At 40.3% G+C, this 20978-nt stretch overlaps 1 protein-coding gene and 1 long non-coding RNA gene across 4 annotated transcripts in view; one reads left to right on the top strand and one right to left on the bottom strand.

Annotated features, from left to right (window-relative positions):
• Window positions 1-11055, bottom strand: part of LOC134294893 (uncharacterized) — a 38720-nt gene extending 27665 nt beyond the window's left edge. The window contains exon 1 of the long non-coding RNA XR_010001521.1: window positions 10973-11055. This is a non-coding gene — a long non-coding RNA (uncharacterized LOC134294893). The remainder of the gene's footprint in view (window positions 1-10972) is intronic.
• arhgap15 (Rho GTPase activating protein 15) overlaps window positions 1-20978 on the top strand; it is a 505752-nt gene that overhangs the window by 211614 nt on the left and 273160 nt on the right. The gene's annotated exons all lie outside the window — the stretch shown is intronic.

Raw genomic sequence — 20978 nt, 5'->3', positions numbered from 1 at the left:
AAGACTTGTAACAGCTACTGTGAAATCCTCAAGTGTTAAGATATATGCTATAGTCAGGATCACCTAGGCCACATTTTTGAATTCCCTACCTATGAATATTCTAAAGTAGAAATTATATTTTAAAACATCTAAAAATGATTGAAAAACATGTTTTAAGTGAAGAAACTGACAAGATTGATCTTGGACCAACAAGAATATCCACAGTTCAGAAAAGGATAAAATAGTGTAAAAGAAGACTATTCTGTGCAAGATTCAGATGTGGTTGATTTTTATAGAAAACAGATTTTTCTGTGCAGAAAAAAGCTTTCTCTGTGCTAAAATACTATTGTTTTCAGCATAGAAATATTATTTCCTGACCCAAAAGTATTGTTTCTGTGCAAAACAACCTCATGAATATTTTGTACAGAATAAGTTCCAAATTGCAAATCAGCTTCAAAAACTGTATGCATTTTTGAAATAAAAGTTCCTCACAGCAGGTATAAAATTGCTAATACTGCTCATTAATTGAATCAAGAAAAAAATCTAGAAAAATTGCATTGCTAGTTTGAATGTGAAAGCAGAGCAATATAGAAAGCTGACAGGGGAATCGGCTCATTTGAAAAAATGGTGCTAGACAATGGCTCCGACATCAAATCAAGCCTGAGATCTCACTAGAAGCTAAAATTACTAAACTTAAGCTATTGTGTTTGGGACATATCATGAGACAACTTGATGTTGATAGTGCTCCTTGAAATGAACTGGGAGACCAAGGTTCAAACCCCTGCTTGGCCATGGAAATCTACTGGGCAAGCCACATTCTTTCAGCCTCAGAGGGTACAGCAAAGGCAAACATCATCTGAATAAAACTTGCCAAGATACAATGATGATAGGTTTGTGTTAGGTTCAACATATGTCGGAAATTACTCGAAGGCATGCAACAATGAAGTGAGAAGCTGTAGGAAAGTGGTTCTCAACCTGTGGGTCCCAGTGAGCTGGTAAACTGGCTGGAATTTCTGGGAGTTGTAGGCCAAAAGCATCTGGGGACCCCAGGTTGAGAACCATTGCTGTAGGAAAAGGCAAATGTTGCATTTACAGCTGGATTGACACAATTAAGGAAACAGTTTCCTTGAGTTTGCAAGAGCTGACTGAGGCTTTTAATGGCAGGTCTCTCATTGATAGGATCTCCAAAAGTCAAAGTTGGTTAACAACATATGACTACAGCAACTTGCCAATAACTGTTCTGGCTGTGTGATTCATGAGGTTTATAATTTATTTTTTTAATGTGTGCTTATTCTAATATGCAGCACACTGACTCTTGTCTGTAACCTGAATTCATGCAACACAGGTAAAGTTTTGCTATTATTTATGATATAAATGGATTCCAATATAAACAAGTAGTTTGATCACTGTAACCTCAATTTTGTATTTTCAGTGAGCCAGCAAAATGCATGTTTTGTGCTGTGCAATTTGTATGGAAAGGCATATTTCAGAAAGATTAATAGTTGACATTTTCTCATACCATACAATATTTTACCAGGGTGGTCTCCACAATTTTTCTTCCTGTATCTCCTGCATTTCCTTAGTACAGTTCCCAGGACTTAGTCATTTGTACACTAATTCCCACCCTGTTTCTTTACTTTAAATTATCACTGGGAGTAGTATATGTGACCATTAAATGAATCTCAGTGGATGCTTCTTTAAATAAAAAAGTTTTTAAAAGTATCCCAGCAGTTGTTGACTGTAGGAAGAAAATAAATCTTATTTACTGCCAGTATAGATTTACTTTGCATTCTTAATGGAACTAACAGCTGTTTGAGGAATCCTATACTTCCTGAATGTTTCCATCTCTACATCTGGTATTACTTGCTTTAAAAAAAGCTTTGGTGAAACTCTTACTATATTGTATGCTACCTATTGATTTATGGGCACCTTCCCTAACTTATTCACTGAAAGCACTGTGGTAGGTGTGTAAACTAATGTTGACATTTTCTGGCAGAACTGTGCATCTGAAGTCCATTGCCTACAACTTCATGTTCCACTTGTCCAGCTGGGGAACAACAAAAGGCCTGCATTAGCAAAATATGGAGAAATAGAAGTCAAATTTAAATCTTCCCCAAAGTAAAATCATGCCGATATTCCAAGCCCAAAATACTAAGAGTAGGAAAAAGTGTGAGAGTAAGAACCTGAACATAGATTATTCAGATAATGTAAAGAGTAGTGTAAAAGTAATGTAAAGAGTATGTGTAGGCTGGTTGGGAGCATAGATTGAAAGATCAACAAATCAAAAAGGAAACATACCTCGCCAAGTACAGAGTATTCTAGAATATATTGCTCTAATAGATTTTACTGCCTACTTAATTAGTCATGTGATACCAGAAATAAAGGACATTACTCCAGAAAATTGTGCAGTGAATAAAATGTGGCAAGAACAAATGGGTAATAGCCTCTGATCCAAGAGAGGGCCAATCAGTAAATCTGATGTAAGCATGTCATCATGCACACACAATAGGCTATCAGCACAAAAATTATTTATTTTATTTACAACATTTATACCCCGCCCTTCTCACCCGAGGGGACTCAGGACGACTGAGCAATCTTTTGGTTAAATTAAATATTTCTGCCAGAATCTTAGTGTCAAGGTACAAACTACGATAGAGCGGTGCTCTACATGCACATAACGCAGCTCTGAACCAGTATGAAACATACTGGTTTGGGGCTACAATATGGCCACACAATGGTGCTTTCAACGATCTCCATGGTGGGACAACAGCTCCATAGCCAGTCATGCTGAAACCGATTTAACACTTCTGGGAACTGGGCAGGATTCTATCCTAGTTTTGCCCCCAAAAGACAGAAAAATTGCACTTACCTTGAGCGCTTAGGGCTCCACAGAGAGCACTATCAGGGGTTCTGTGTGAGCCCCTCAGCCCACTCCTCCCTACCTAAGCCTGCGGGACCTTCCTGATGGCAGCATGGCCTGCAGAGTCCTCCTGCAAGCCTCACCACTGGTGGCAAAAAGACCCCGCAGGCGGCAGGAAGGCCCTGCAAACCACGCTACCAGTGAGAAAGCCCTGCATGCCATGCCAGTGGCAAGGAGGCCACCACTTTGTTTGTGCTTTTTCTGTATGGCAGAAACAGGTTGGAATGGGTGGCCCCTGGAGTTGTTCCTATTATTATTATTATTATTATTATTATTATTATTATTATTATTATTTCAAGGGCTGGATGGTCATCTGTTGGGAGTGCTTTGATTTGTGTTTTTCCTAAATGGCAAAAACAGGTTGACTAGGTGGCCCTGTGGAGTTGTTCCTATTATTATTATTATTATTATTATTATTATTATTATTATTATTATTATTATTATTATGTTGTGTTGTTGTTGTTGTTAAAGCTCATGCTTCAACAATACACAACAGTATGCTTCTCTCACTTAAGACTGTAGGCTGAGCTGACAGTTTCCAGTAATTTGGAATGTCCCAGGAGACTGAGGGTAACACTGGCTGCCGTCTTCTTAGTTTGCATTTTACTTTTGAACTTGCACTGTAAACCACTAGTAGAAAGGAGAAAGGAAAGTTTTATAAACCTAAGTGAAAGACAATGAATAATGCTGCTCCATATGAAAATCCAGAAAACACCAAATCTCATCTGATATTGGAAGCTAGATAGTGTCAGTTCAGGTTAGCACTTGAGTGGGACATCAACAATGAATGTCAGGTGTTGTGGGCTATATTAAAGAAATAGGAATTGTCCACACCACCTGTGAGTATTCCTTGCCTAAGAAAACCCTAGAACATTCACAGGGTCTCTATATGTCAATAGGAAAACTGAGAGCACATGTACAAACACATATGAAAGGCCAATCAAAATGAAAATATCAGCCTATTTTTTCACCCTGGTACCTCCAGGACATATGCTCTGAGTTTCCAGAAAGGCCTCTTTTTGGCTTCAATTGGCCCAGGGGACTGCAAAATGTGGTGAAAATGCCTCCTGGTCAGAAGATTTGGGTATAAATTTCATTATTTGAAAAAATTGTTCTTCATTTGGGGGTGGGGGTCATAATGAGCCCTTAAAATGCAGTGCAAAGACCCTTCATGAATTCCTGAGTACATTTGGAAGCATTTCCGGGTATTTAGAAATTCACAAAAAAACAACAACTTTGGACTTGGGGACCCTTGTTTTAGTCTTGCTACTCTATGTACTCTATTTTCCTCTTATTTCTTTTCCACTTTGTCCTCCTTATCCCATACTTATATCTCAGGTAGGGAGAGATTTATTTGGGAAATGTGATTTGTCTGGATAAAGATTATGATGATTTTGGTTGTACCAACAAGAGCTTAGCCCAAATGTTTTGCTTTGTTTTCACATTAGCGATTAAAGTTACTGTAAAATAATTCCGAATGTGCCTATGTATTTTGTATTTTAGCATATTGCAAATTGATAATTTTGTATTCTGATTCAGACTATCATGAGTTTTGTAAATCTAAGGATTGAGCCCATGATTATTGATTTTGAATACTGATGGTTGATTGTTGAATACTAGAAAGCTGGTTATTTGTCTGATCAATCCAGTTAAATACTAAATGATCAGCAAAATTGTTTGAAATCATTTGGACCAGATTATCTGCCCTTTAAAACAATAAAATAAAAGACTGGCTTCTGAATAAACAGGATCCTGCACTGGAGAAGCTAAATTCCTTTTCCTCCCTGAAAAGGTAACAATAAGGTCCTTGCCAATAGGCATCAAGGAAACATCAACTTCTAAAAGATGTTTAGACTAAAGAAAACTTAAGTTTGCTTCAAGCATCCAAACCTCAAGCCCATAAGTGATAGAGAACTAATGCAATCCATTTTCCTCAGTGGGTCTACAGCATCTTACTCTACAATTCCAATAATTTGGTTGTGATGTTTACCCTTCTGCTGCAAATTGACCTTTGCTGCTAGAATGAGCTCTGAGAACTTTACAAAAGTGGGAGGTGAGGGAGAACACATACAGATGGTCTGAGCTGGAAATGTATGTCCCATCTGCTTCATTCCATAGTGTGTGTGTGGCTCTTCTGTTCACTCAGTAACTTCAGTAATATCAGCTGATCTGACTTCTACACAGAAGCAAAAAATGTCTCTCTTTCCTTTCTACATTAGGATAATTAGGACCACATTATCATTATCATTATTATTATTATTATTATTATTATTATCTTAAAAATACAACTCCTTTGCTTTGGCATTCATGTCCATTCTCACAGCCACAGATAACATATCGAATCCAATCACTGATTTTTAGTCTGAGATCAGATATTCATTTATAGGTGAGGAAGCTATTTGTGGTGGAGAAAGCTAATGTAAAGGAACTTATGCAATTATCATGCCAAGCAGGGGACTAAGTTTGTGAAATACTGGTTCTTGTAGTTTTCTCCTTTATAAATCAGGCCTCAAAGCTTTTCAACCTCAAAGGATCAAGCTCTTTCCTTGTCTTTCTATATAGCATAGAGGTCACAGGGTTAACCCTGCAGTCAAAGGCGAGAGTGTGGGGACTGGGAACCTTGACACAGGATTATAAAGTATCAGAGTCTATATTTGGATTTATTACTTTACGAGATGGATACTGTTTTGGTAGTTTGATAAAAAATATGCACATTCACCATTACCTTTTTTATGTGATCTAATAATGGAAGCACAGAACGAGGATGTGTGCAGGATTTCTGCCTAAACCAATCATGTAAAAACTTGCATCTCTAATCAAGCGGAAGCTTTTGCATGTTTTTTTAAGGCACCAGAAGTAGTGACAGATCACAGAATGTGATTGGAATGCCCCAGATCTAAACATGACTTTGTATATAGCAAACGACACAAAAATAGTCTGGATGTTTCCTAAAGCACTAGGTTTCAGTGAAATTATCCATGTGGCTTATGTTTCATAATCCTCAAAAAGCACATAATTTGCATACTTCTTAGATGGGAAAAATTATCTGCTGTTAAAAATGCAAATTTTGCATTTGGCAAATTTTGTTATGGAAATTCACAAATAGTCTGCTCAGCCCTATGAAGTACTATATTGGCTTATTAACACTTGGAGGTCATGAATCAGGGCTGGCTTTTATGTGAGATACAAATTCAGTAAGACTCAGCAATGTAATCTGCTTTGCTATAAACCCCTCTGTCCTTGAATATATCAAGTAGCATGAAGAGGGACCCCAGATCATGTAGGAGAATACCCCTAGTAGTGCATTGCTTTCCCTCTTGAAATTTAGAATTGTGTCATATATTTTAAATGAGATGTAGCCTTTTAATGGAGTCGAGCCAACTTAATAAAACTTGGGCAGTTTAAGTGACTGTTGAACTATTTAAATGACCTTTTATGTGAATTTTACTTTTGTTAACATTTTCTCTAGCTGTTTTTATTTATGTCGTGCATTTTACTGGGAAAGGTGTTTTTCAAAACATGTATATTTTAATTTGTGTTGTTAATGTGATAATGAGAATAATGTGCATAACTTTGAATGAAAAATATATTCTTAGAATTACAAAGGTGCTACTATTTGCAAAAATCTGGGACAAATAATTTTGGAGCATTTGTATTTTTAAAAAAATCCAGGCAAGAATGGGATAAACAAATTCATGCTGTAGCTCCCCATTTTAGTGGGACTATCAAGAAAAGCAAACAGTAAAACAGATAGAGATCTTTATTATTTGCTTTAAATACATCAAAATGTATGTACTTTTACAAAAAGTGCACTTGTAGGTAATGTTAACCTATTCAAGTTACAAAGAGTTTTTAATTTATGAAAGGCTGTGTAAAGTCCATGCAGCTCAAGCTAAGTGAAAATAGGCCTTAAAGAAGAGAGATGTTTACATTCGACAAAAACACAGTGCTGGTAAATGAACAAGATTTTCCCAAATCCAAAAGGAATTAGCCTGGTGATGGGAAGTTTGAAGAGGTCAAGCAAGATGATGAAAGAGCTTTGCTTATTTCATTTATTCTGAGATGGTGGGAAGGTTCTGGTTTTTTGTTTGTTTTGTAGATTCTGCTGTAAAGAAAAGTTGCTATGAATAGTATTACAATTTGTGCAAATCTGGGAATATCACAATGTGTGTGTCTGTGTGTAACAAATAGAGAGTGAGTGGGACTAGGGTTGAGTTCAGAATCATCCCATACTAAGGGTACATTTGCACTATAGAATTTATACAGACACCGCTTGAATTGCCGTGCCCTAATGCTATGGAATCATGGAACTTACAGTTTTACAAAGTCTTTAGTTTTATTTGCCAGAGAAAGAGAGATAACGTATTTTCCTGTTTAGACACTAACCACCTTATCACATGGCTAGCTCCTCCCCATGCTGTTTTGCCAGCAAGTGTGGAGAAACAGCAGGCGCAAACGGTGACTCTGTTACTCCATGCACCACTCCCATCACATAGGGGAAATGTCACCCAAATAGGACAGAAGTGTGCTGGCTCCATTGGAGCTAGCACAACACAGGAAGGCTCCCATCTAAGAACACTTCCACCTCGGTTGGGGGAGGGGGGTTGGTCCTTCGCTGGAAGTCGCATGACATCGTGTGATGGCTGGCATGGGGCTCTGTCCCCAAGGAAGGCTCAAAGCATCCTAGAACGCTTGTTTTAGTAAGTGTGATGAGGTCCATAAAGAGAAATCTTAGCTAAGGTGGCTATCCCCAGATCAAGGTGGCATACTCATTCTTGAAAATGGGATAAAGACCATTTAATCAAACCTATTTTGGCTATAAACCAAAGGTGGATGCAGAAGAGAGCAGGGGGTATTCTCTGGCATTACAATTGTGAGCAAAGGAGGGAGTTAAGTTAATACTCAAACCCTCAGAAGAGTCTTTGCAAGTTGTAGCAAGAAATGAATTGAGTTGTTAACAAGCTACTTCTCTACTAGCTGAGCTAGATTTGCACAAAACTCTTCTCTTTTTTTGAAACCAGCCATGGATTTGCATCCTTATCGCCAGCCTGGAAGTGATCCATAAAAACTGGAGATTGAGGGTCAAGCCCTAAGATCTGGCAATCTAAATGGAAGTTCTTTCCAACAGTTGCTTTGAAGATGTCATTGTGCTGAGTTATCCCTTCAGTTCTGGTAGTTGCAGTGTGAAGAGAGAATGCAGTGCAGATTGTTCACTCCTGAAGCAAAATTTTCTTCTTTCCTCTGCAGTCACTATTGAGGGTAAGGGATGATTGAGCCTTCTTCAGTACCACCATTTAGCATGGCCATCACAGGGAAAAATCTGTGTGGGTTAAGGAGATTTAGCCTAGAAGTTTATAGCCTCGTTGACTAGAAAAGTGATGTTGACTGGGATTAATGTGTTGCTTGTACACATATATACACACTCTTTCTCACCACCACACACCTTCATATCTATTCACACACACACAAGCACTGATATCTCAGTATACAGGAATGGGGTGTGCCTTCCATTTCTCCCTCTCTAAGAACCCCTGTGATTGTTTGTGGAAGTGTAAGCTTTTTATAATGATGATGATGTTGTTGTTGTTGATGATGATTTATCAGCAATTACCATGGTGAACTTGGCTACTAATAGCAGCAGGAAATGGTAATCTCAAAAACATGTTGGTAGGGAGAATTTTTCCTATCCACCGCCACCACCAGGGATCTCCATTAATGCTGATGTTTCTGCACCACTGTTAGCAGCAGAAAAACTATCTCAACTTATGGGATGAGAGTAATGGAAAGACTTCCACCAAGATAACTGTTAATTGCTGCTGGTATATATGGAGAAACAGTTATGTTGACAGTAGGTTTGCCAGGGGATGGGAGAAACTTTCATATGTCCCTCTCCTAGTAATCTGGAGTGATGTGACTGTCCTTGTGCTGGAACACTGTTTTTCTCTTGCTGCTCCAGAACAGCAAAAACATCACATGTGATTCACAGACCACTACTGGCACCTTCTATATCTTTTTATGCTAATGCTTTGTTATTTGACTGTTGAAGTTTGCTCCAACCTATGGTGATCCTATGAATGACAGACCTCCTGGAGACTCAGTTATCAACTGACCTCGTCATGTCTTGCAAACACAGGGCTCTGGTTTACTTTCTTGATTTTGTCTGCAGTGTGGTCTAGCTTACAATATTGTAAATAGTCGAAATGATGCAAGAAATATCTAAAAATAAAATACAAATCCTCTAATACTTTGATATTTGTAACTAACTACATTTCTTTGATAACTGTATATCTGCTTCATTCAATACCTAACTGCACTTCTCAATTCCATATTTTTTTTCCACCCTACTCCAGAATATTAGTTACAAGCCACAGGTCGGCACCAGATGGGCAGGTGAAAGTGTGGTTATGAGGTGTTATAATGGAGGTACTGTAGCCATAATGCATTCATTGCATGTACATCTGCTATGTGTGAGGGTAAGCTTGCTTGATTCCAAGACCCCCTCCAGAGATATTAAAGCAGGTGAATTGTTCATTAAAATGGCCACAAACTACCTTTACAGGCTCAGAAACACAAAGAAAGACTACCATGAAGCGGTTTCTTTTTCTGTGAGTAAGCAAATAGCCAATCCAGCACTGTTTATTTGCACTAATGTCCCCAAATATCAATCAGTGCCTAAACTTTTAAAAGCAATGGGTCTGTGGGGCACTGCAAAATGATTTTTTTGATTCTTTAGCTCAAATGCAGTTTGGGACCTCAGCTCCCCTGACGGAAATGCTTGTTTGTCAATGAAATTATCTGCCATGGTAAATACTTCATGCATCTCTGCTTATTCTTTGGTTTTGGAGCACTGTCCAGTCCTGCAAAAGCAAAACCTTCTTAGAGTGCTTTTTGCTCCCTTCTTCCTGCTGCTGCTTGAGTGAACTTCCAGAAATGGAAATCACTTTCATTTGAAAACAGGGAGATTATACATGCAAATTCCATACTGAAAATAGGGGGAAATGCACTAAGGTATCCTTGGTTAACTTTTTAGTTATTTAAAAGTAGCTTGTTGAAGATTGAATATTTCTGTGTTTCACCAGAGCCTTTAAATATAAAAGAGATATGAGAATATATCTGACACCATCGGGCATATTATATTAAAATTTATGAACAACTTCATCAAAAACCACTTTCCGTCTCCTGCATAGAGACAGATTTGTTCTGACATAAACGTTACATGGCTGGTTGCAGCCTCAGATTAATGCGAAGACCCTGGCGATTCCTTTTAGACATTTTTTTTATGAAATAATACCTGTCAGCTGCTGCCTGATCCCAGAAAAGGGGGCAGGTTTTCCAGGTCATCCTGCCATCTGTCAGCTAAAGCTCATCTGTCCCTCCACATTACCACCTGATCTGTGCTAACAGGCCTCGCAGGGAGGCCTGTTTCATTGGCCCAGTGGGAGCCAGGCAAAGAGACGGTGCGAGGACATCACCTGTGATTCAGAGATTTAATTATCGCTCCAGTGATGAAGATGTTCACACAGATTGAAATGCTTACAAAAAAAAAAAAAAACTTGCAAAGCTTTGGATCGCATTTTAAACACCCTTCCTGGCTTTCCAATGCAGCCAATGCCTATTTGACACTAAATGAGAGTGCTGCAAAAAAGAAAGAAAGAAAGAAAGAAAGAAAGAAAGAAAGAAAGAAAGAAAGAAAGAAAGAAAGAAAGAAAGAACATAAAAACAAAACTTTTCTATGTTTGTGCAGAATAGTGATAACCAAGCTGAAATATAAACGATACCCAATCTGTGGTACATACACTTTCAGGGAGAAAATACCTCTGTGTGGTACGTTGCCAACATGATTATTTTTCTTGGAAGGCTTCTTTCTTATCAAATTCTAAAGCCATATTGATTGTTGCTGCTAGCTGGAGGGAAAAAAGATTGAGTTTAATTGTAACTCCAGCCTCTCTCTCTTCCCCCCCCCCCTTACCTCTGGTTTTACATACAGCCTACGGTAGCAGCGGTACAGAGTTACCTGGGGCTCTCCTGTGGTGAGTTAATAGGAGGGTTCACACTGGCATTAGAAGTACTTACAAAATGTAGGGGTAAAGAGGGGCATGGAAATCCACCAGAAACCCCTCTGGCTCCTCACTCCTTCCTTCCTTTCTCTCTCTGAATCAATACAGTGTATAAAAGTTATTACAGGTCTAGGCCTTTTTACTTCAAAGCTGCTTAGGCAGTATGTGGCATTAATTCCCTCCCTTACAAAAAATATAGTTGATAATCACAAGGCTGAGGAAAGGATTTAGAACCAGCAAATTTCCTCACAGATTACAGACTAAACCCAGTTTCTTGGACTAAATCAGGATAATTAACTGTAGTAGAATATGTTGCCCTTGTTATGTATACTTTCACCATAGGCAACTACAGAAATATTCATTCCATTATACCAAGTCAGGTTTTATTTTCTCCTGGTTTCAGAGCAGAGAAAGTATTTTTTTTTTACAAATTAATTTCTTAAAACGTATTATAGTGTATCTCGCGGAAAAATTGCAGTTTTGGTTAACTGAAATTCACTCAAATTGTGGAGGCTAGAGTATTTGCTAAGTGTATGTCTGATAGTCACTTAGATTTCCAAAATTGGCTGGATTAATCTAATTCCACTGCATAAAGCAAAACATACCCACAGACACACTATTTAAATAAATACCCTTCATTTATGGGTTTTGATCATTTCTTTTTATCACTGTTTTTCATACTTTAATCTCCCTGAAAGACTATTCGTACATTTAATGAATAACAAATAACTTGTTTTGTTTGTTTTCTCCCGGAAAACAAATAAAACTTGTATATTGTAGGACAGTTTTTGTTCTTAGGTTCCCTAGAATGTTTCTGTTTGTAAGGAGGGATCATTTTAAGCACCAGAGCTGACATGAATGTTATCATTACTCTTCATGTTCACAGGATAACTTAGTAAAGTGAATTTTATGCTTAGTGAGAACCTTGAAATACAGAGGTAACACCTTATGGATGAGATTTCAGTGCCCAATAGCAAAGATTTTAAGCACATCCCAAGTCCTCTGGGATGACTTCCTACAATCATCTAGGCCAGGGGTTCTCAAACCTTTTAAAGAGGAGGGACAGTTCACGGTCCCTCAGACTATTGGGGGCCGGACTATGATGATATAGAACAATTAGGATTGTTGATGTTGTTTGCCTTCAAGTTGTTTCAGACTTAGGCCAGGTAAATGACTTTGGAAGTCGCATCCGGCCCATGGGCCTTAATTTGCGGACTCCTGATCTAGGCTATCAAATAACTATGTAGGATGCATGAAGCACTGACTGCATCACCATATTATTGCATCTGGTTTTAAGTAGACCAGTGATAGTCATCTGGCAGCTAGCAACTGATATCTACTTCTTACTTTGATTTTGTCCAGAGATCTCGTGCACTTGGATAAAAGCATAATCTTGCAGATATGTTGCCGATCATGGAACAGGGAGCCCTCCCATAATTAAATGAGAATATTCCCCTGGTATCTCCACATTTGTTTCTTTTCATGTTTGAGAAAGCACCAGTTGAGTTTTTCAGTACAGTGGACCAAACACTCTTTCACCAAATTGTTCAGAGTACTTTGCTGAGCTCATAGCTGAAGCTGTGTCTCCAAGTATAGCTTGGTTAAGTGAATAATGACCTTTGACACTCTAGCTTGGGCCTAGGGGTATTGGCTATGGTGGATTCAGCTCTGTAGGCTGAAAATGATTGTTCTTTCTGGTATAGGTAATCTGTGTAGATCTATTTCATCAGCATGTGTAAATCCCACAGTACCAATAAAGCCAATATTGCCAAATGCAGAATGCCAACAACATAGACAACCAATGCTTGACCATAAACAGTAGAAATGGGATACTGGCCTGAAGAAGAATGGCCATGAATTTAGATAACTCATCCATATAAGAATTAAAATTAGAAATGAACAACAATTATATATTCCTAGAACAAAGATATTTCCTCTTCCATTTGCTAAACTTTACAATGCTCCAGAAAATGTAGAAGAAGCAGAGAACAATAATAAACTCTAGTTTTAACCAATACAGTAAGCATTCGTTATTTTCCTAGAAACAAATGTAATTATGATGTGTTCAGCTTTCTATTTTAGTGATACACTCCAATTTATTGGGAATCAGTAATCTATTATTCAGTGAAATTCACCTCCACATCAATATAAGCAGGATCAAGTTTGCCATGTTGGGAATTAAAGCTTATCTTCACCCACCATGAAAAAGTTCCATGAACCAAGCTAATGCAAAGTAGAGCTGCCTGAAACAGGGAACAGTTGCTTTATGACATCTTGCAATTTTTAGAAACTTTTTGCTCAAGAGGCTGCCACCTGTTCAGTGGTTGATAGCTGGTTTAGATATTCACAAGGCTGCCATTTTGCTTTAATCCTAAAGTAAAGTTCACATACCAACACAGACAATTCAGTGCCCAGAACTCCAGATGTCTTTCTTTCAAATAAGCATGTTTCCCCTGCAGACATCAAACTGTATTTATGTTCTCTCATTTGTAATAATGAAACATTTTGAACTTCATTGTATTATAGTGAGTTATTGATTGGTATTATTTGAAATCCCTACATTTCAAATGTTTGTATTTTAACAAAAACAATACATAACTATTTTGATTTCTGTGAAAGCATAAAAACTACTGAAGTTGGTAAAAATCTAGATATTTTTGTGTCTAGAACCATAGCACCTTCATTAGCAATACTGCAATGCTGTTTAACAGTCATTCCTTGCTGTTGTAGATCTTAATGATGAAACCATATAATTTAATCAAGCACGGCTTTCTTGTTGTTTTGTGCATTGCTTAATATAATATATCATTATAGCCACTGAAAATCCAAGTACAGTAGAGTCTCACTTATCCAACACTCACTTATCCAACGTTCTGGATTATCCAGCGCATTTTTGTAGTCGATGTTTTCAATAAATTGTGGTATTTTGGTGCTAAATTCGTAAATACAGTAATTACTGCATAGCATTATTTCGCATTGAACTACTTTTTCTGTCAAATTTGTTGTATAACATGATGTTTGGGTGCTCAATTTGTAAAATCATAACCTAATTTGATGTTTAATAGGCTTTTCCTTAATCCCTCCTTATTATCCAACATATTTGCTTATCCAACATTCTGCCGGCCCATTTATGTTGGATAAGTGAGACTCTGCTGTATATTTGTTTATTGCTTTACAGTTGTCCTTACTTCGCTAACATAATTTAGTAGTTGTCTATCAGTTCCATTTTATTATGTCACATCCATGCACTTCTGTAGAGACATTCCTCATTAATATTTCTTATATCTGAGTCAACTGATATGAAGTTTCTGACTTACATATTACATAGCAGTAATGTCAAGATATTTTTCAGGATTTTGTAAAACTTGGTAAACCACCTGAAGAATCATAGCTGGGCTACTGCCATCCTCAATTGAACAATCTCCACACAGTAATTATTTTTGTATTCATTATGCAAAGCACCATTGCATTCATTATGTTGTAGCACCATTGAGACTGAGTGAAAGAAGGTTGCAGCATAAGCTTTTGTAGACTTGATCAATTTCATCAGATGCATCAGACATAAATTGACGGTGATATTTTATAGCTTGTGATATAGCGGTCTGAGTTTTGAATTGAGATGCTTGAAACTAGAGTTTGCTTGGCACACTCACTAGGGCTCATTGTCTCAGTTTGAGAGGAAGGCAAAGACAACCCCTTTCTGAACAAATATTGCCAAGAAACCTCCATGATTCTTTGTCCTTTGGTTCACCATTAAGTTAGGAATTATATCATAGCACACAACAGCAGCAACAATATCTTCTGCCATGTATTTGTTAGAGAAGAAGAGCCTGTGCGAAAAAAATAGATGGCAACCCTAACTCAGTATTATCAGCATGGTTGTGTACACCAGGATTCAATAGGGATTTTTCAAGAGCTAACCAGCACTGTCTTCCTAGAAGTAGACATTTGTCAGTTTCACTTCCAGTAATTTTTTTTGAAAAAAAAATTAAGAAAAGATAACCTCAAGTTCTTTCTGTTCTGTTTCTGAAGAAATGTGTGAAATTGAGCAGTTCTTTTATTTAAAAAGAGTTGGATGAAATTCTCACCCATCCTAGCAGTAATGAAGGATGCTTGAAGAATCCATTCTTTGTGAATTCTGTTATGAACTGATTGATCCACACCTCCTGGACTATTCAGGCAGATCAGGTCACAGTTTTCCATCAGATTTTGCACTTCTCTGAATTTTGCCAAGCAGTTATCAGCTCTGAAAAAATGTATTAAAATTCATATAAAATGTGTGGTGTTTTTTCAGGGGGTGGGTGCTTTTACAAATGTGTACTTTAGGAGAAAATCCTCCAAGGAATACATACTTTGTGAAAAAGAATGCATTCAAAAGTATGTTTTGAACTACAACTTTTTGTGCAGTTTTTTAATAGAAAAAGATTGAAGCAGATAATGGATGGAGTAGAATCACAAATGAACATGTAAGAAATTGACATGAAATGGAGATAGACTGAACAATCTATCCCTAGCATGAATGCTGGATGATGCAGGTATAAAGACAGAAGAATTCCAATAACATTAAAATAAATGATTTAAAGAAATAGTCTAGTCAGAGAAGGCACGTTAAACTAAAGTCTTGCAGCCTGGTTATCCAAACCATTTGGGAAATAAATTGCATACACTGCTCACATCACATATACAATGAAGTAAACAAATGTGCACTTTGTTTTCCGCTGTCTTTCTCGTTTTTTCAGATCTTCCAATTGGTTTTCAAAGTTTAGCATGTGTTGTCGAAGCATGGCCGGAATCACTGGGTTGTAGTGAGTTTTCCAGACTGTATGGCCATGTTCCAGAAGCATTCTCTCCTGATGTTTCACCCCATCTATTGCAGGCATCCTCAGAAGTTGTGAGGTATATTGGAAACTAAGCAAGGGAGGTTTATATACCTGTGGGAAGTCCAGGGTGGGAGAAAGAACTCTTGTCTGTTGGAGGCCAGTGTGAATGTTGTAATTAATCATCTTGATTAACCTTAATGGCTTTGCCAGCTTCAAAGCCTGCCTTCTTTCTGCCTGGGGCAATCCTTTGTTCGGAGGTGTTAGCTGGCCCTGATTGATTCATGTCTGGAATTCCTCTGTTTTCAGAGTGTTATTCTTTATTTACTGTTCTGGTTTTAGAGTTTTTAAATACTGGTAGCCACATTTTGTTCCTTTACATGGTTTCCTCGTTTCTGTTGAAATTGTCCATATGCTTGTGGATTTCAGTGGCTTCTATGTGTAGTCTGACATGATAGTTGTTAAAGTGGTCCAGCATTTCTGTGTTCTCAGATAATATACTGTGTCCAGGTTGATAAACCATGGTTTATCAAAATGTTTTTGGAACCTTTACTACAGGCTACTTTATACCTGTTCTGACCCAGTTACTCTGCCTGCATTTAACTTTTGAAGTAGTAGATGAATAGTTTGAATACAGATTTCATGCACTCCCTGAACCTTAGGATGGACTTGATCCATCAATGCTAGACTGGTAGTACCAGGGACAGAGCCTTTTCAGTGGTATTTCCACATCTGAGAATACTTTCCCTAGAAAAATATATTGGACCACTTTTTGTTGTCCTTAAACAAGTTCAAAATTATCTCTTCAGTTCAATTTGGTTTTGTTTATTTGTGCTGTTACATATGTTCTATCTCCCTCCCTCTCTTTTTTTATTTTGCTATGGTTTCTCAATTACTTGCTCTTGTTTTTCGATATTATTTTATTATATTTTTAAACTTATTTTATTTTTGCATAATTGCATTACATGTCACTAAGCTATTGCAAACTGTAACTAAGCTATTGCAAACTGTTTCGACTATAGTCAAGAGAGAGAGAGAGAGAGAGAGAGAGAGAGAGAGAGAGGTGTCAATACCTAGTTTCAGAATAGCACACATATTTATCCTGATAACTTTTGAGAATGAGAGCAGCCACAATAATTTCTGATCTATGACAAAAGCAAATGTATCACTCAATTGCCTGCTTCTTCTTACTTTTGAAATTTTGATCTCTGCAGCAGTGGAAAGGAGAAGGCTTTAAGGTGTCATCCAATTGCATGACAACTCATAATCCCTCATCGATGACTAGATGACTATGTTTCCTAGAACTGGTGGATATTAAACAGTAGCATCTATAGGTTCATACATTCTTCAAACTCTGATTAGGTTCACAAGACTTTGCAGTCTCCAAGATCAAAATGCTTAGAACTTATTTCCAGAAGGAAAATATCAAGAAGTCTCCATAGGTCTCCTAGGGTCTTGATTCATGACATGAGCCTTGTTTGGCCAAGAAAGTACTCAGTTTTCTTTGTGTCTTGGATTACCAAAAACAAACTTCTTTCACCTAGGAATTTGCAAGTTCACTGACACCTCGGTGACTGAAACAATATTAAAACTGTACTTTCAATTATTTGTTTCTGAGAGAAATGATTATAAAGAATTCATATATTTTATCTTCCTAATAAGAACTTATGTAAGTATGCCCCATTCCGCCCTTTAGCAAGCCTGAGTTTGTCTCCTCTTTAATTTTCTGGAAACTAATTGTCAGAACCCTGCTACTAGAGCCTGGATGTGGCTCTGAGTTTCAGGGTCACTGACATTGATAAGACACCTGCGTCCCAGGACTCGGAGGAGAAACGGCTGATGGACTTGGCGGGGAATTTGCGCGGGGTTTTACTGAGCGGGAAGAGACTGTTCAAATGAGGGGGAGGGTATATAAAGGAGGGTTGGCCGGAGCCTCCCATTCTTGGCTTTTCTGATGTTCATGTTTCCTACAGTAAAAGTTTCTGGTGATATCACAGAGAGTCTTGTGTGTTCATTCAGGAGCGGCTGTGGTGAGCTGACACTAAGCCAAGAATATCGGACACCATCCCGCTGTAGCGGTGAGGTGTAACATGCAAGTGGAGGATGAAGAACTCTTGGGCGCCGGAGGAGGAAGGTCGGAAAGGGCCACTCCCGAGACGGACGCTGAGTTCCACCAGCTGGCGGCCCTGGCGTCATCCACCGCTTATGCCCAGCCAAATGGGGTAACCCAGAGGCGCGGAGTGGTGCGGGGAGATAGCACCGGAGGAGAGGAAGGTTCACCTTCCCCAGGCCCGCAAAAGATGGTGTTTCTGGAGGAGAGGATGTCGGCGATGGAGACCACCCTGGCAGTGATGTCGAGGGCGATGGAGCGCCTGGCGGTTTTGGCGGAGCCGGAGCGAGGAAGGGAACTCCGGGCTAGCTCAATGTGGGACGTGAGCATGGGAAGCAGCCAGGGCTTTGCAGACCTCCCAGCACCGAAGGGAAGGGAAATGCGAAAGGAGCCCGGTGCCCGGCCCAAGATCCAAACGAGCCTGACGCGGGTGGAGGAGAGTGACGACGAAGGGGAAAAGCCTCCGAGAATCCCGGCTACGCTCCCAACTGAGACCCTGGTGCCCCTGGCGAATGCCGGGCGTGGCACAGGACAAAGGGAAGCAGCAGCGGGGCCCACTGGCCCGCAAGGGGGCTTGCGACGGGCGGAGGATTGGGGATTGCCACCACAGGGACCCCTACCGAGACGAGAGGAACTAAGGATCGAGTTTGGGGGAGAGTCCTCTGAACTGGATTTTTTCCTGACCACGGTGAGGGGCTATATGGAGGACAATGCCCACACTTTCAGAACGGAATCCAGCCGGGTACGGGCCATTGGTGCAGTGTTGAAGAGGGGAGCGGCCAGCTGGTACGTTCAACTACACGCGCGGCGCGACCCATGTCTGGGGTCACTCCGACGCTTTATGGGGGCCCTGGAGACCCGTTTCCGAGATCCACTGGAGCAGATCCGGGCGAGGGAGGAGTTGAAGACCGTCTCCCAGGGGCAGAGGTCGGTGTCTGAGTATGCGGAGGAGTTCCAATGCCTCGCTGAAAAGGTGCCGGAATGGTCTGCAGTGACAAAGATAGAACTCTTCAAAGAGGGGCTCAGGCGGGAGATCCTCTCCTGGGCGGTGCATCGTGATGAGCCTGACACACTGCGCGGATGGATTCAGCTGGCGGGGCGCGTCGAGACATCGCTGGCCCAGGCGAGGAGGCACCGAGGAGGGCTACAGCAGCGGCCGCAGATGAAAGAGGGGAGCCGGAAGGAGGGATCAACCCCAGCCGGGAGGAGAACGGAGCCGCCAGGGAACGTGAGCACCAGCAGGAGGGGCTGCTTCGTGTGCGGCCGTTTGGGCCACAGGGCTGCCGAGTGCTGGCAGAGAAAAGGGGAAGGCGGAGGCCCGCCCAAACCAAGAGCCGTGGCAGGGAAACGCGCCGAGGAAGAACCACCGATGAGGCACCACTCGGGGGGGTTGGTAAGTCAGGACAAAGCCATGATAGTGGTCCCCATTCAGCTGGAAAGTGGCAGCAAACAAGCAACCTGCAAAGCATTTGTGGATTGTGGATGTTCCAGGAACATCATCTCCCCTGAATTAGCCGAGGGATTGGGATGCGAAAGAACGAACCTAGAATCCCCAATAGCTTTTTCGCAGTTGGACGGATCCACAGCATCGGGATCATTAGCTAAGTACAGTGCCGAAGATGTAAAGTGTAAGATAGGGAGTTGGGAAGGAAAGGTGTCATTTGTGATATCACAAATAGCCAGCTATAATGTTATACTAGGCATGCCATGGCTGGGGCAGGCCAACCCGCAAATCAACTGGGAGGATAAGAGCATGATCTTCAGGATGAAGTTGGAAGAAGGGAGCCAGGAAGTGGAGAGAGAGCCGGGGAAAAGGGGGGAGGAAGACTCTATCAGGATAGCAGAACTGGCAGATAAATTACCCCCAGAGTATCGGGATTTTGTGGACGTATTTGATGAGAAGGAAGCAGACAGTTTCCCACCGAAGCGGAGAGTTGAAGTGAAGATAGAGCTAGTCCCAGGAGCAGAGCTTCCTAAGGCAAAAATATACCCAATGTCGGCTAGGGAAAAGGAGGAACTGAGAAAATACATTGATAAAAACCTAGCGAGGGGTTTCATAGAGCCTTCAAATTCCCCTCTAGGGGCGCCTGTGTTGTTCAGGCGCAAAAAGGACCAAACGCTGAGGCTCTGCATTGACTACAGGGGCCTGAATGCAATCAGTTCTGGAAATAAATACCCCCTACCTTTAGTGAAGGACTTGATCGCCCAATTATCGGAGGGACAGATATTCACTAAATTGGACTTAATTGAAGCATACCATAAATTGCAGATTAAACCAGAGGACAGGTGGAAGACGGCCTTCTCCTGTGCATTCGGATTATTCAATTATCGTGTGCTCCCTTTCGGTTTGTGCGGCGGAGGCGCCGCGTTCATGCAATTAATCAACGAAGTGTTGCATCCATTGTTGTACAAGGGAGTCTTTGTTTTTTTAGATGACATATTGTTAGTATCTCGGACTAAGGAGCAACACGTAGAACTAGTCAGGGAAGTCCTGCAAAAGTTGAGAGAAGCAAAACTGTATGCGAAGCTTGCCAAGTGCGAGTTCAATAAAGACCAGATAGACTTTCTGGGGTATAGGATTTCCTCCCAGGGAGTGGCGATGGACCCTGCGAAGGTAGAAGACGTGAGGGGGTGGGAAGCCCCCAAAACACGGAAGCAGCTGCAATCCTTCCTAGGGTTCGCAAACTTCTATAGAACATTTATCAAGGACTTTGCGCGCCTCACTTTGCCACTAACGGATTTGTTAAAGACTAAAGGGAGGGGAGAAACAGCCAAAGTGAAGGCCCCAGGGGCCAAACTGACCTGGACAATAGAATGCCAGGAAGCTTTCGAAGCCCTTAAAAAGCGTTTTACGGAGGAGCCTGTCCTACAGCACCCTGATATGTCTAAAGCCTTTGTATTACATTGCGATGCGTCAGACCGGGCATATGGGGCAGTTCTGCTACAGAAAGACGAGGGGGGGAACCTGAAGCCATGTGGCTATCTGTCAAAAAAGTTTAGTGATACCGAAAAAAACTGGCCGATTTGGGAGAGAGAAGCCTTAGCGATTCTAAAAGCACTAGAGTGCTGGAGACACTTCCTGGAAGGAAGTGGAA

The sequence above is a fragment of the Anolis carolinensis genome, chromosome 1, assembly GCF_035594765.1.
Source record: "Anolis carolinensis isolate JA03-04 chromosome 1, rAnoCar3.1.pri, whole genome shotgun sequence".
Taxonomy (NCBI): Eukaryota; Metazoa; Chordata; class Lepidosauria; order Squamata; family Dactyloidae; genus Anolis; species Anolis carolinensis.
Note: the sequence above shows the minus strand (reverse complement) of the source record. Positions and strands in the feature narration are given on the sequence as shown.